We start from the raw sequence: 12,211 nt of genomic DNA, 5'->3' as shown, positions 1-12,211 counted from the left end.
GAGAAACTGGAATGGAACTGAATTTTTTTAAAAAATCTGTGTGGGACTATAAAGAATTTTTGAGAAATCTGTAAAAATAAAAACATTTAAATTAGATTTCAGACATCCTTTATTTATCTCAAAGTAACAATTTCAATGAAGACTTACTTGATTAATGCATAAAATATAAGACACACATATAAATATATGTAAATATCCAACAAAAGCTTGAGTGAAAAAAGAAAATTATTTGTATATTTAATTTTTTTTAGTTATTGCTTCAATTTTTTAATTAATGTTCTCTGTAAGAATTAGCAAATGCAAAAATTTAATTAATCCCTATAATCTACATATTGACTTTCTCCAGGTTCATCTTTCCTTTCCTTCAGCCCTCGTCTTCTTGGTAACCATGGTTACTGTAGGTATTACGTTTTGCAAGCATCTCATTTTAATGCCACGAAAAACCATTTTGCAGGAAGCAGCCAGTCTGTCATGCAGGTGTTATATTTAATGTTTAACTCTGCATAAACTCTTTATGTGACTACATTATACAGGCTGCACATGACCATCAAAAAGGCACCAATTAAGTCATGTTTCATGGTTTTCGCTCAGATTCGAGCAAGTGAGTTGAAATCTCCTCAAACAAGAATTTATTGTACAGATACATTTTATTCAAATAGGATTTATAGGAAATTGTTATGCGTTTAGTGGAAATGCTTTTAGGATTTTGTTTCACTGTTTTGAACATCAGGGACTCCATAGATAACAGACGTTCTGGTGAAACACTTGGTAAAACACGTATTAGTCCTTACATCCTGATTAAACGTGAATTTAAATTGATATATTTGTCATATTATGTGATTTTTTAATCAATGTTTTATCAAAATATACACAGTAAGCCGCCCCACTCAATCAGCTAATTTGGCACTCAAACAATAATTTATAGTTTGTCTATTTGCTGCTAAAAACAACTTTCCAAATCTGGTGCAGGTTTCTATTTCATTGAAATGTCCAAACTCACATAAAGTCTGATGTTTGCAGCATCAGTGTTTGTAATCTTCTTCTAAAAGTATTTCTGAACTCATGTATTTTACTTGCTTGCAAACCACAAACACTAATGCCTAATTAACAGATTGTTTACTGGCTGTTTGCGTCGCTGCTGTAAAAACAGCCTGTCCACCTTTGGCTCAATGTCAAAATGAAAATGAAGTCATTGTGAATAGAATGGGGGATTGAAGAGGACCTGATTAAATCTTCCTCCGAGCCATCACTCAGCATAATGAGCACTTCTGTAAAATATGGACATGCCAATAATGTATGAACAGTGCCAGCATCCCAGGTGTTCAACTAACTCACCTTCAGTATATTTCCTTGTGTCACGTTCATTTTTTAGAATTAATCTGATAATTGCAGGTGGTGATATCACAGAAATCAATTTGGTCAAAAGAGGGGAAAAGTAAACAGTACCTCCTCTGCTCTGATGTTCCAGTAGCTGTGATGTTCTCATTACTTCCTGCAGATAGCCTCTGTTTCTCTCCCAGTGACAAGAATAAAAAACACACACCGAGGATGCGACAAATTCCGGCCTTGAACACAAGAAAAGGAAAACAAATATCACATTTCAATGAATTATGCATGGGCAGGCATCTATTATTCAGCCTAACAGTCGAAAGCAATGTCAATTATGGAGAAGGTGTGATGTCAGAACCTGTTTGAAGTCATAACATAGAGACAATGTCAGTAATAATTCTGACAAAGTGCAATGTGACATTTTAAGGGAAAAGTTTTGAGGTCACTTTGCTCCGTGGAGAATGATCCTGCTGTAAGTAAAAAGATGATTAGACCCAATGAGCTCATTTTAAATTTTCACGCGACCACTGAGTCAATTTCAGAAGTTTCTGAACAGCAACGAGGGAATTTATTAAGTTGGAGTGTATTAATGAAGATATTTTTTAGCTTAGGAAGATGATTCAACCACTTATTTTCATTTTTAAAAAATGACGCCTTTTTAAATCAAATTATTTTGCTGTCTAATGTAAACTAAAGTAACTGACAATGCAAATGTTCAAGCCTGATCTACATTAAACCTCCGGAGGCAGGCGTTGCAGATTTGCAGCGTTAAAACCTACCTACCTGGTTACTTACTCACATACGTGTTTAATGAGCATTTTTAAACTCAGAAGTACCCCGAAGGACTTCATCCTTTTATCAAAACTTATTTTGAGCCTGAGAGGGTTAAGACTCAGATGTAAAACATTTTTGATGTTCAGACAAAACAGCTGCTGACAAAGTCCGGTTACTCCTATCAACACAAGCGTGAACAAATTTTATTTACAAAAAAAAAAAACCTTCACATTTACTTAAAATTACTTCATACGTTCTATTCTTAGCAAGACGGTTAGCAAAAGGCTGCCATATTCCATTCCTGAAAATTGAAGTCATTGCCCGTTTCCACTGCTGGCATCTCTGAATAACCAACCGAGTACCTGAGCTGGGCCAAAGCTGAAAATGCAGGAAACAGAGTTTCCAGACATTTTCCCATTCCTGAGAAAACATTTAGCTCTTTGTTAGCCTGCTAGCTAACACCTGCATGTTATGGTGCCTGAATAACCGCCTGCTGTTATTTTCATCCAAAAAATAAAGAATATTGATGTAGAAGAACTTGCTGAAATTAAATTAAGTCATTGTAATTCAGTTTGAAAATCTCCATTTGAATTTAAAACATCATACTTGTTGTTTTATAAGGGGAATCCAATCTTTTTCATCAGATGCCGATTCTTTGAAAATGATCGTCCAGATTTCCGATCACCTGATTTATTTAAAGTTATATTTTTACTGCTTTCACATTCTAGGGTTGTGGAAAGTGCCCTATAAATAAACTTCAGAAGCAAGGCTGCAAGGACCGAGGCATCATATTTTCCAAGTCTTCTTCCCTCCTCCAAGATATTTCCCTGAACTCCTACAGTGGACACGTGGCTCATGGAATCCCATTTGCAGGCGCTGACCGAATCTGTACTCATGATTCCACTGTTTGGTTCTTTTCTAAACACAGGGTATTGATTTGGTTTTGCCTTTTTTAGCTGACAAGTTTCAGCCAACACTGTAGCCACCCGAGCACCGCAGATGTTGGTGGCGTCGCTTCCTTCTTTGTTTATCTGGTTGCAGCAGAAGGAAGTGCTCGGATGGCTACTGCGTTAACCGAAACTTGTCAGCTAAAAACGGCAAAAACAAATCAAAACTCTGTGTTTAAAAAAGAACCAAACAATGGAATTTGATGGATTGCACAAAACGAATGTACAAAAGCTGTACTTGGGATGCTGAGCTGAAAGTTAAGCCTTCTCATCTACCCACAATTATATTGATTAGAAATATAAAATTGATAGTTATAAATAAACATATTAGAAAAGTAGGAAAAAGTTATTTGTTTATATGGGGAGAGTGGGACCTAAAACTTGTACTGGAACCAACCACTAGGGGGCAAAAATAGTTTCTGCTTCAGCTTCATTTGTCACATTGCGGGTGTGGAGATGATGGATCAAGTGTGGTGGAGCAGATCAGGAGGTACAGATGCAGGCTTCAGGTAAAGTAAAATGGGTTTAATGGTGGAACGGGAACGAACAGCACAGGACAACGACAAAAAACTACAATGATCTGTCAAAGACTGGTACAAGGAGGGAGGTATAAATACACAGGGAAAATGAGGAACACATGGGCAGGTAAACAAGGGGCAGGTGAAAACAATAAGGACTAATCAAGAGCAGGAGAGAAACACAGTCAGGGAGGCAGGGGCAGACTGTGACATCATTTTGCATGTCTTGTAGGATATATGATTTGAAGTTGGTACCAGTTTATTTTTTTCTTCTCAATGATTTTTTTTTATTTTTTATTTATTTATTTATTTAATTTTAAATACAATTAAAACATTTCTGTAAAACTCTTATATTTCACTGACATAGACAACATTGCTTTCAGATCCTTTTCCATTATCAGCTTACATCCTGTGTTGTTGCATTTTTCTTTTCAGCCCTTTACGCTCTTCTGAGCAGACATCCATTTGGGGATTGGTGACCAAAGTGACAAAGTGGATGAAAGTGGCCATTTATAGAACCTCAGACCAGATTGCTTGAATGGGCGAGCAGTTATAGATATTCATTTTTCTTCATCTTAGATCCTGACGATCACTTGCCCCGTGTGGGTCACACGAAAGAGAATTGATTCTCTTAAAAGGCTGCCCAAGTCAACACATATCCTGCAGAGCGGTGTTCAGATGCCTTGGAGACAGAAAACGATCGTGTGGCAGAGCATCATGGATTTCTGGCAGGCTGTAATTATGTCCAGGCTGGTTCTTCTGGGTGGAAACAAGACGACCCTGTTCTGTGGGTCCATAAGAGGCTTTGGCAAATGAAAATCCGAGTGGAAGTCACAAATACACAGTCTTTCCTGACCTTTTGAATCCCTCAGAAATCCCACAGTGATATTGTTCATTAGTCTCAACATCAACCAACGTGACACTGTGCGCTGAAAATAGCTTTTTAAATAAGGACGCCCCCAGCACTCTGCCAGAGCTCAGATAATAAACCCACCTGAAATTACAGCTCAGGCAAGAACAATAAAGAGGAAGATTATGGAAAATGTTTGGCTATTGATTCAAATCAGGGTGGGCTTTGCAGTAGGCTCACATTACACCAGCTTTCTGAAATTAAAGAAGTACCTTCTTCAGCTTTCAAAGACTTCAAATTGCAAGAGTTTTTGTTACTTTCAATAATTGTTACATCAGGATTCTAGTTTTATTGTTTGCAGAACAACAAATTGATTTGTTTCATGAAAGAGAAAGAATTGCACAAATGGGACAACCTTTATTTTTGCAAGAGATGAAGGTGCTACTTGAGCAGATAAAAATACCTGTTGCAATTTAGCTACAACAGAAAAGAAAATCAGTACTTTTAAATGTGCACAAGCCCTTTTTGGTTCTTTAAAGCATTAGGAACAACCACAGCTGTAAAATCTGTCAAGTTAAGCATCAAGTCTGACATAATTTAATAATACTGCTCTTCAACTAAACCCAAACTAAGTTTGGAGATTCTTATTGTGAAGTGCTGAAGGACGTTTTTCGAATTTTGCTGGGGATACTGCTGTAGAGATGAGACAATAAAACCAATAGAATTATTTTTATAGTTTTCTATGTGAAAACAAACCCAGAGCTCTCTGCAACAATAAAAACAAAAACACGACAAAAGCAGCATAACTGGGTTAGCTTCATTGGGTTATTCTTAAGAATTCTTAAGACTATTTCAATTGAAATAGTTTTAGTGAAGGTGAAATACAAACATTCTCCTATTTAAAATTGAGAGTTATCCATCTGATCACACAATGAGATGAATGAGGTCACGTTATTGTTTCTGTTGGGTATTTTTATTTATTTAGTCCAGGCGTACCTCAAAGAAAGTCCAAAACACACAAGGGGGGTTAGAGATAATATTGTTATTAATACCATTTACCAATAATAATAATAATAATAATAATAATAAATAATCAGATTTTGCTAAACCGGGGAGACCAAAGAAACACGCACACAACGGGGGTCGGTTTAGTCTCCCGACAACACGGAGCGTGTCAAAAGGTTTTATTCACAGATGTCAAAGCACACACACACATTGAAAGTTGACCCAACCTCCTCCTTAACTCCCAGGTTCAGAGAGTTTGTTGTGATAACAACGACTGCAGACTTACAAGGTCGATTTTCCCCTGCGGCAGGGGCCGGTTAATAACACCAGATGTTTCTCGGACAAAATCATCATTTATGCATCCAATTACTTACCATTATAAATGTGGATAAGGTTAATGAACTCTGTTTGACAGAATAACACTATTTTTATCCAACAGTTTCCTTGACTGACCGGTTGATTTTGCAGCTTAGAGATTAGGTTTTGAAAGCCAGAACAACTGTTCGCATAAAAATATTTTCAGAAACAAAAGCAAACGCTGGTTTCTAAATTACCAAATGGCACATGAATTCAATCAAACTACACTCGTTCTCTAGAAGAATGCTGTTATTGTAGAAACCGTTACAATAGGACCTTGGAGAATGGATTGTTGTACACTTTCTAGCCATTTATGATTTATGCGTGCAGGACATCAGTTTGGAAGTGGCGCTGGAGGGTGCAGTGACAGGTGCAAACTCCAGGTACCTGACATGATGCAGTGAGACAGGGCGATGAGTCACCCCAGCACCCCAAGCAAGCTCCACTGCTTTAACCTGCAGCAGCGGCTCTTGAACGATTATCTATTTATAACCTCTCTACAGCAGTCCCACGACCACTGACAGACAGAGATATCCGTCTTCGTTTGAGCTCCTTTTTGGCTCCGAAGCATATTGGAGGCGTAATGCTTAACCCTCTGCTGTAATAAATGGTTAAATAGGCTTAATGGACTATCTAAAAGCAGAAAGCTCTAATATTTGCAGACCTGAATCCATGACACATTGGAGGCATTGGCTCAGGCACATTTCAGTACACCTAATTGGTGATTCTTCTCATTTGTCTGGTAGCATGAAAAGTGAATATGATTTTATTCCTGCAAGTCACACAGCTAACGGTCATGGCTGGCTGACTCATTAGTTGGCACACCTGCAAATGCACTCCAGCTGGTTGTTTAACTCCTCTTAGGTGTTCATTTATCAAACATTCTTGTAAAGACAGACACAGTGTTGGTTTGTAAATAAATAAAATAAACAATACATGCAGCTATGATCTGATTCTAGCTCAACATCAGCACATTACATCAAATCTGTCCTGTTAGGGATCAGGGAACAACTTCATATTTCACAGAGAGACAGCTCAGCCGTGTTTCATTAATGGAAGTTTTTACATTTAGTCTTTTTTTTTTCATGCAACATCTCACTGACAAGGGCTCCTGCACCAGTGGTGATCCACTAATTTGGTCAATTTTTCTCTGGCAGGAAAGCGTCCAGTCATGACTGACGTGAACGGATTACCTCCAGAGTTGCGCATTTAGAATTTTTTTTTAATCACATCTATGGAAATGTTTGTGGACAGGTCAGAAGGAGTCTGACACTGCAGATCACAAACTCCAACCTTTCCCCTCCTGATGGAGCGCTGGTAGTGTGTTAGATAACTGCTAAGCCAAAAAGCTCAGGCCTCCTGGCACATCTACTTCTCTCGGTACTGGCAAGCATCTCTTGGAAAAACACACTGCTAATGCTCAGAAAAGATATTGTAGAAGAACGTTGAAAAGCCACATTCTGTGCAGCTTTCTGACGTCCACCAGCTATTATGTGTTTTATTATGACGACCTCCTGAAGGAGTCAAACTCATTTTCAATTTTCTCTGGATGCATGAAGGAAATGAATCAATTTCCTTTAATATTCTGCTCTGCGGTTCTCTTCATCTGAGTTTATGAAATATTTTATGGTCTAAAACAAAATTACAGATGTGATACCCGACTGCAGCTTTTTCCACAGAATAAAAAGGTGTTAGTCTTGCAGACTTTTAAGCTCAGTTTGCTGCTCTGAAAGAAACAGAAGCTGTCTAAATGTGAGATGGATCTTCTAAATCTTGACCTGTTCATCATTTTCTCCTGCACATACCTGAAAACATTGCTTTCATTTACCTCCTGCATGAGGTGAGCTTGTATTTGTTTTTCCTTTCTGTCAGTAGGTTTTGCACCATGCCTCCATTCCTGACAAAGTCTTCTCCTCTTTGAGCTTCAGCACCTGAGCCTCACGCTGCAGGCATGGAAGTCCCACTGTTTCCTGCAAACGGACCTGTTTGGCCAAATTGATGACCTTCTCACACACCACCTGATGTCTGCAGCTTGTTGACTCAGGATTAATACAAATATATTCTAACTTTGCCGAGAAGATTAGTGCTTGTTTTAGTTTTGTGTAACTTTCAAGTGAGAAGATGCACTCATTTGTGCCTTTAAAGGGATTTGAAGCCTTGGGCATGAGCCAGTAAGCTGCACAGCGCTAAGAAAATTAATGAAATTGATGCTCGCATAGCATGAAAGGGATCAATAAGGACTGCAAAAAGTTTTGAAGTCACTATTAGTAGAAAAGCAAATCAAAATATTTGTGTGATGGCAGAAAACCCCTGCAAAGATTTAGCAGCCTCTGGAGAGAAACTGGATACAACGGAGCAATCATGGCCTTCGTGGACAATTAATTTGAAGAATTCTTTATCTTTACCCCAACTTGCCGTGCTAAAGGTCTGCAGAGGAGCATCTAAACAAAAAGGATAAATGATAAATGACCCACACTTGTATAGCGCCTCTCAGAGTAAGGACTCCAAAGCGCTTTATGCTTTACATTACATAAACACACACATTCACACACTGGTGGGGATGAGCTACGATGTAGCCACAGCTGCCCTGGGGCGCAATGACAGAGGCGATGCTGCTGAGCACATGTGCAACCAATCCCTCCTTCCACCCCCAGTAGGTTTGGGTTAAGTGTCTTGCCCAAGAACACAAAATCAGAATTCTCTGTCTGGAGCCGGGATCGAACCTGCAACCTTCTGGACAACCCGCTCGACCTGTTGAGCTGCTGCTGCCCCAGTTTAAAATGTTTGAGAATGGGATCGGATCGGTCATACTGCTGGCTCTTGTGGCTGCTGGCAGCAATGAAAACACGTTTACTGGTAGTGAGAGAAATCGGTTCATTAAACTCCAGAGGATTCTGAAATGAAACAGGAAAATAAAAAAGCAGCGATCACAAGATCTATAAAAGAAATGATTATTTTTATTATGGTTATTTTCAGGAAATCATCTCACTTCTATTTACAGTGCGACAATCTTCGTTAAATGTTTCAGCTCAGCGAACAACTTTTATTATCCAACAGATAAAACCTGAGTAAATACCACATGCAGTTTTTTTTTTATTGAAGATGAAATCTTATTGAGGGGGAAAAGTGATCCGAGACAACCTGGTTCTGTGAAAAAGTAACAACTCTATTATTATTATTTACATGACATTATATAACCAAACATTATGTAGTTGTTTTATTGATTTTAGACAATAAATAAGTTTGAAAAAAAATTTAAAGTTAACAATCTTTCTTACTTCAGGGATTACTGGGTTTAAGTCAGAGGTCATGAGTCAACAATGAATGGCCTCTATGGAAAAGTTCCAAGACCAAAATCCCACAAGACACTTCTGCCATTCCCTTAAAACATGTTGATGATCCACAGGACTTGTGGTAAATATGGACTGATGAGCCAAAAGGGAAAAGTTTTAAAAGGTGTGTACATCATTACATCTAGAGTTTAACTAGCACTTCAGAAATAACATGTACCAGCAGTAAAACGTGGTGGTGGTAGTACAATGGTCAGGGGCTGCTTTGCTGTTCTCTAACACAAGCCATGCTGGAAAACCCTCCATCATGGCTGAATTAAAGTGACAGTGTGTATTTTTCCTGGCGTTGGGGGCAGTAGATACCTAAATTGTTGCAAGCAAGCAGTATTTTTGTGTTTGAGTAAGACTTTACCAAAGCATGCCCATTAGGGTCAAAAAGCCCTGGAGAGTGCAAACTTTAGCAAAACAACAAGTACATCAGACTCCCTTTCATCACTAGCAACAAGTGAAGAGCTAAATGTGTAAAACAACAACATTTAAGAACGATGAAAGTTTGTAACCGTTTGTTACAAATCAGTAAATGCATTTAGTCCTCATGGGCTCCCGTAGAAGGAAACTTGGCTTTTAGTATGGCGTCGCCCAGAGACTTAGACCCACTCCCATGTATTTTAGACCTGATTTTAAGATTATATGTTACAAAGCCGCCAATACTTTTCAACAACTGGGCATCATTTTATTCATTTTCAACAATATTTTGATGGATTTTTCTAACAATTAATGGTAAAAACTACACATTGTCTCTTTAAAACTATTCCATAAAAAAGAGTGGGACATAATGTTAATAGCTTTAATGTAAGAATACAGAGAGAGCTGAATATCCAACACAGATTTGATGCTAATGATTTAAAATAGAGCTGCACATAAATGTGTCTAAATGCAGAAAACACATTAATTCAAACCAATTTGTTGCACCAATTTCCCTCATGCTTGTCTCAGGGGCTTTTTGGTGGTTAGATGTGTTTGTTGGCACACACTTTTCAGAAGTGTTTAGTGGAAGAGGAAATAATGCAAGAGACACGTGGGAAAAGCTGCTTAACTCCCTCCCTCCTTTCTGTGTAAAAGCCGTCTGGGTCAGATCAAATTAAGTGGTTTGATACTTTCTCTGCCAATCCGATTAGGCCGATTAATTCCCAAAAGTGTTCAAATGATTAAAGCTGGTTAATGGGCCTGCAGGAAAGTTCCTGGTATCAGAATTGGCTGCGATATCAGACAGAGTCAGAGAAAAATCAATAGAAATGATAACTGCAGAAACACTCTCCAATTTGGTTTTGCTTTTAGTTGATTATGTCTGCATACTCTGACCCAACAGTCTTTGTGTTTCACAAAATGACAAACCTTTAAGGAGAACCTGGCTGATAAATAGTGCATCTGCTGTGTGGCGACACAGCGCCTAAATATAGAGGAGAAAATGGAGCAGAAGAAAGGGGCAGAGAGAGAGAGAGAGAGAGAGAGAGAGAGAGAGAGAGAGAAATATTCACAGTTCTTTTAAATAAGTGTGGCAAAAATACAGTCATGGGAGAGTTTCAGTGCTCTTATAAACTTTGCTTAAAATGTGGCACAAGCTTTGGGATGCCTCACTAATTTAGCATTCATCTATTTTTTTTCTATTTTTCAAGAAACAGAGAAACAGGTTTGCCCTTCTCCCCATTCCACTCTTTCTTTTCTAATATACTCATCTCCCGAGGGAGTGGTATCCATCACAGAGACGGCTGCAGGGATGTTTTGCCACATCGCCTCCTGCATGTGAACACAAGGTGACTGAGGGAGTGACGTGTGCCCAGTCTTACGAATGCAGCCCCATGTTTCTCCCATAAAGTGTCCATCAGCACCTTAATGCATATCCCAGTGAAAGTGACAGAGTCTGGGCTTGCACATTATTAACTCCAGACATTTTTATGAGCCTGTGGAACAGAGGGCTCCTTCTGAATAAGATATACGTCCAGTGGCTGTTTCTAGTTTTTGGCATATACAGTCTTTAGTGAGTCTAAAGCACGGACCGTGTTCCTGTAAGGCTCTTGCTACTTGTTTTGTGATTCTAAAAGATCAAAACAATTTGCACTCAGATTTTAAGCATGATGTTGTCACAAATCTAAATTTATGTTTTGTTAAACTTGTTTTATCTCAGTGAACTGCAGGATTATTGCATATAACCACATTTGCAAGCTCATGATTAATGCACGAAGTCGGATCTATTATAAATGTGCAATAAATTAATTCCCAACTATTTGGATTGAGTCAGGCAAATTGAAATGTAAAGTGAAGAAAGAGTCCTTGAAGCCATCGTCAATAAATGGGTTTGACACAAACAGCAAGGTTTCTGTGTTTCCTGCAGAATGGGTGCCCTCAGAGAGGATGAACTATGGGGCGCTGAAGTTTAAAAAACTGACAGTTACATTTACAAGGAAGATTAAATTTAAGTCAAACATTAAACAGATATTCATAACAAACGTATTAAGATACATATACATAAGGGGTAGACACCTCCTTTTCCTGAGGGCTGGCATTGAGCTGGTTTTAGTTGTTTCCCTGCTTCAACACACCTGATTTTAATCAGCAGGCGACCAGGCTTCTGCAGGGCTCCATGATCTGCTGAACAGGTGGTGGAGCAGGGAAACAACTAAAACATACTGGATACCGGTCCTCAGGGAGGGGAGCAGTCCACACTGATCTGCATGTTTAAAATCAAAAACTACATTTATTAAATTTTACCTACATATTTAGAATTAAATCTGAATATAAGGAGATGCATTTAAACATTGACATTTAAATAAAGATTTCATGATTTTAAACTGAATTTTGCAGATAAAAAAATGCCAACCAAAATAAAAGTGGAGTTAAGAGTGGTGTCTTCAAGTCAGACATGGAGATTTATTCTTTTGCAGAGAGGACCTAACAACAAATCCTCAACCACCAGCAATGTCAAAACCATAAAAAAGGTCTCTGGAACCTTCCTGCTTTTATTTTTGGTAGGCCAGTTGGCTAACTATTTAGCTCAGGTGCCACAATTTTGATGATTAGACTTTTAAATTTTATTTAGATTGTATTCCAAATACGTTTTTTGAATCAACAAGAAAAAAAAAA

The 12,211-nt window shown here is 38.3% G+C and overlaps 1 protein-coding gene across 1 annotated transcript in view; it reads right to left on the bottom strand.

Annotated features, from left to right (window-relative positions):
- Positions 1 to 12,211, bottom strand: part of LOC107392426 (delta-like protein 4) — a 101,370-nt gene that overhangs the window by 68,777 nt on the left and 20,382 nt on the right. The window contains exon 2 of the mRNA XM_054741568.2: positions 1,447 to 1,565. The gene's annotated coding sequence lies outside the window, so the exon portion shown is untranslated. The remainder of the gene's footprint in view (positions 1 to 1,446; positions 1,566 to 12,211) is intronic.

This window comes from Nothobranchius furzeri, chromosome 18 (genome assembly GCF_043380555.1).
Source record: "Nothobranchius furzeri strain GRZ-AD chromosome 18, NfurGRZ-RIMD1, whole genome shotgun sequence".
Classification (NCBI taxonomy): Eukaryota; Metazoa; Chordata; class Actinopteri; order Cyprinodontiformes; family Nothobranchiidae; genus Nothobranchius; species Nothobranchius furzeri.
This window is presented reverse-complemented; position numbering and strand designations above follow the sequence as displayed.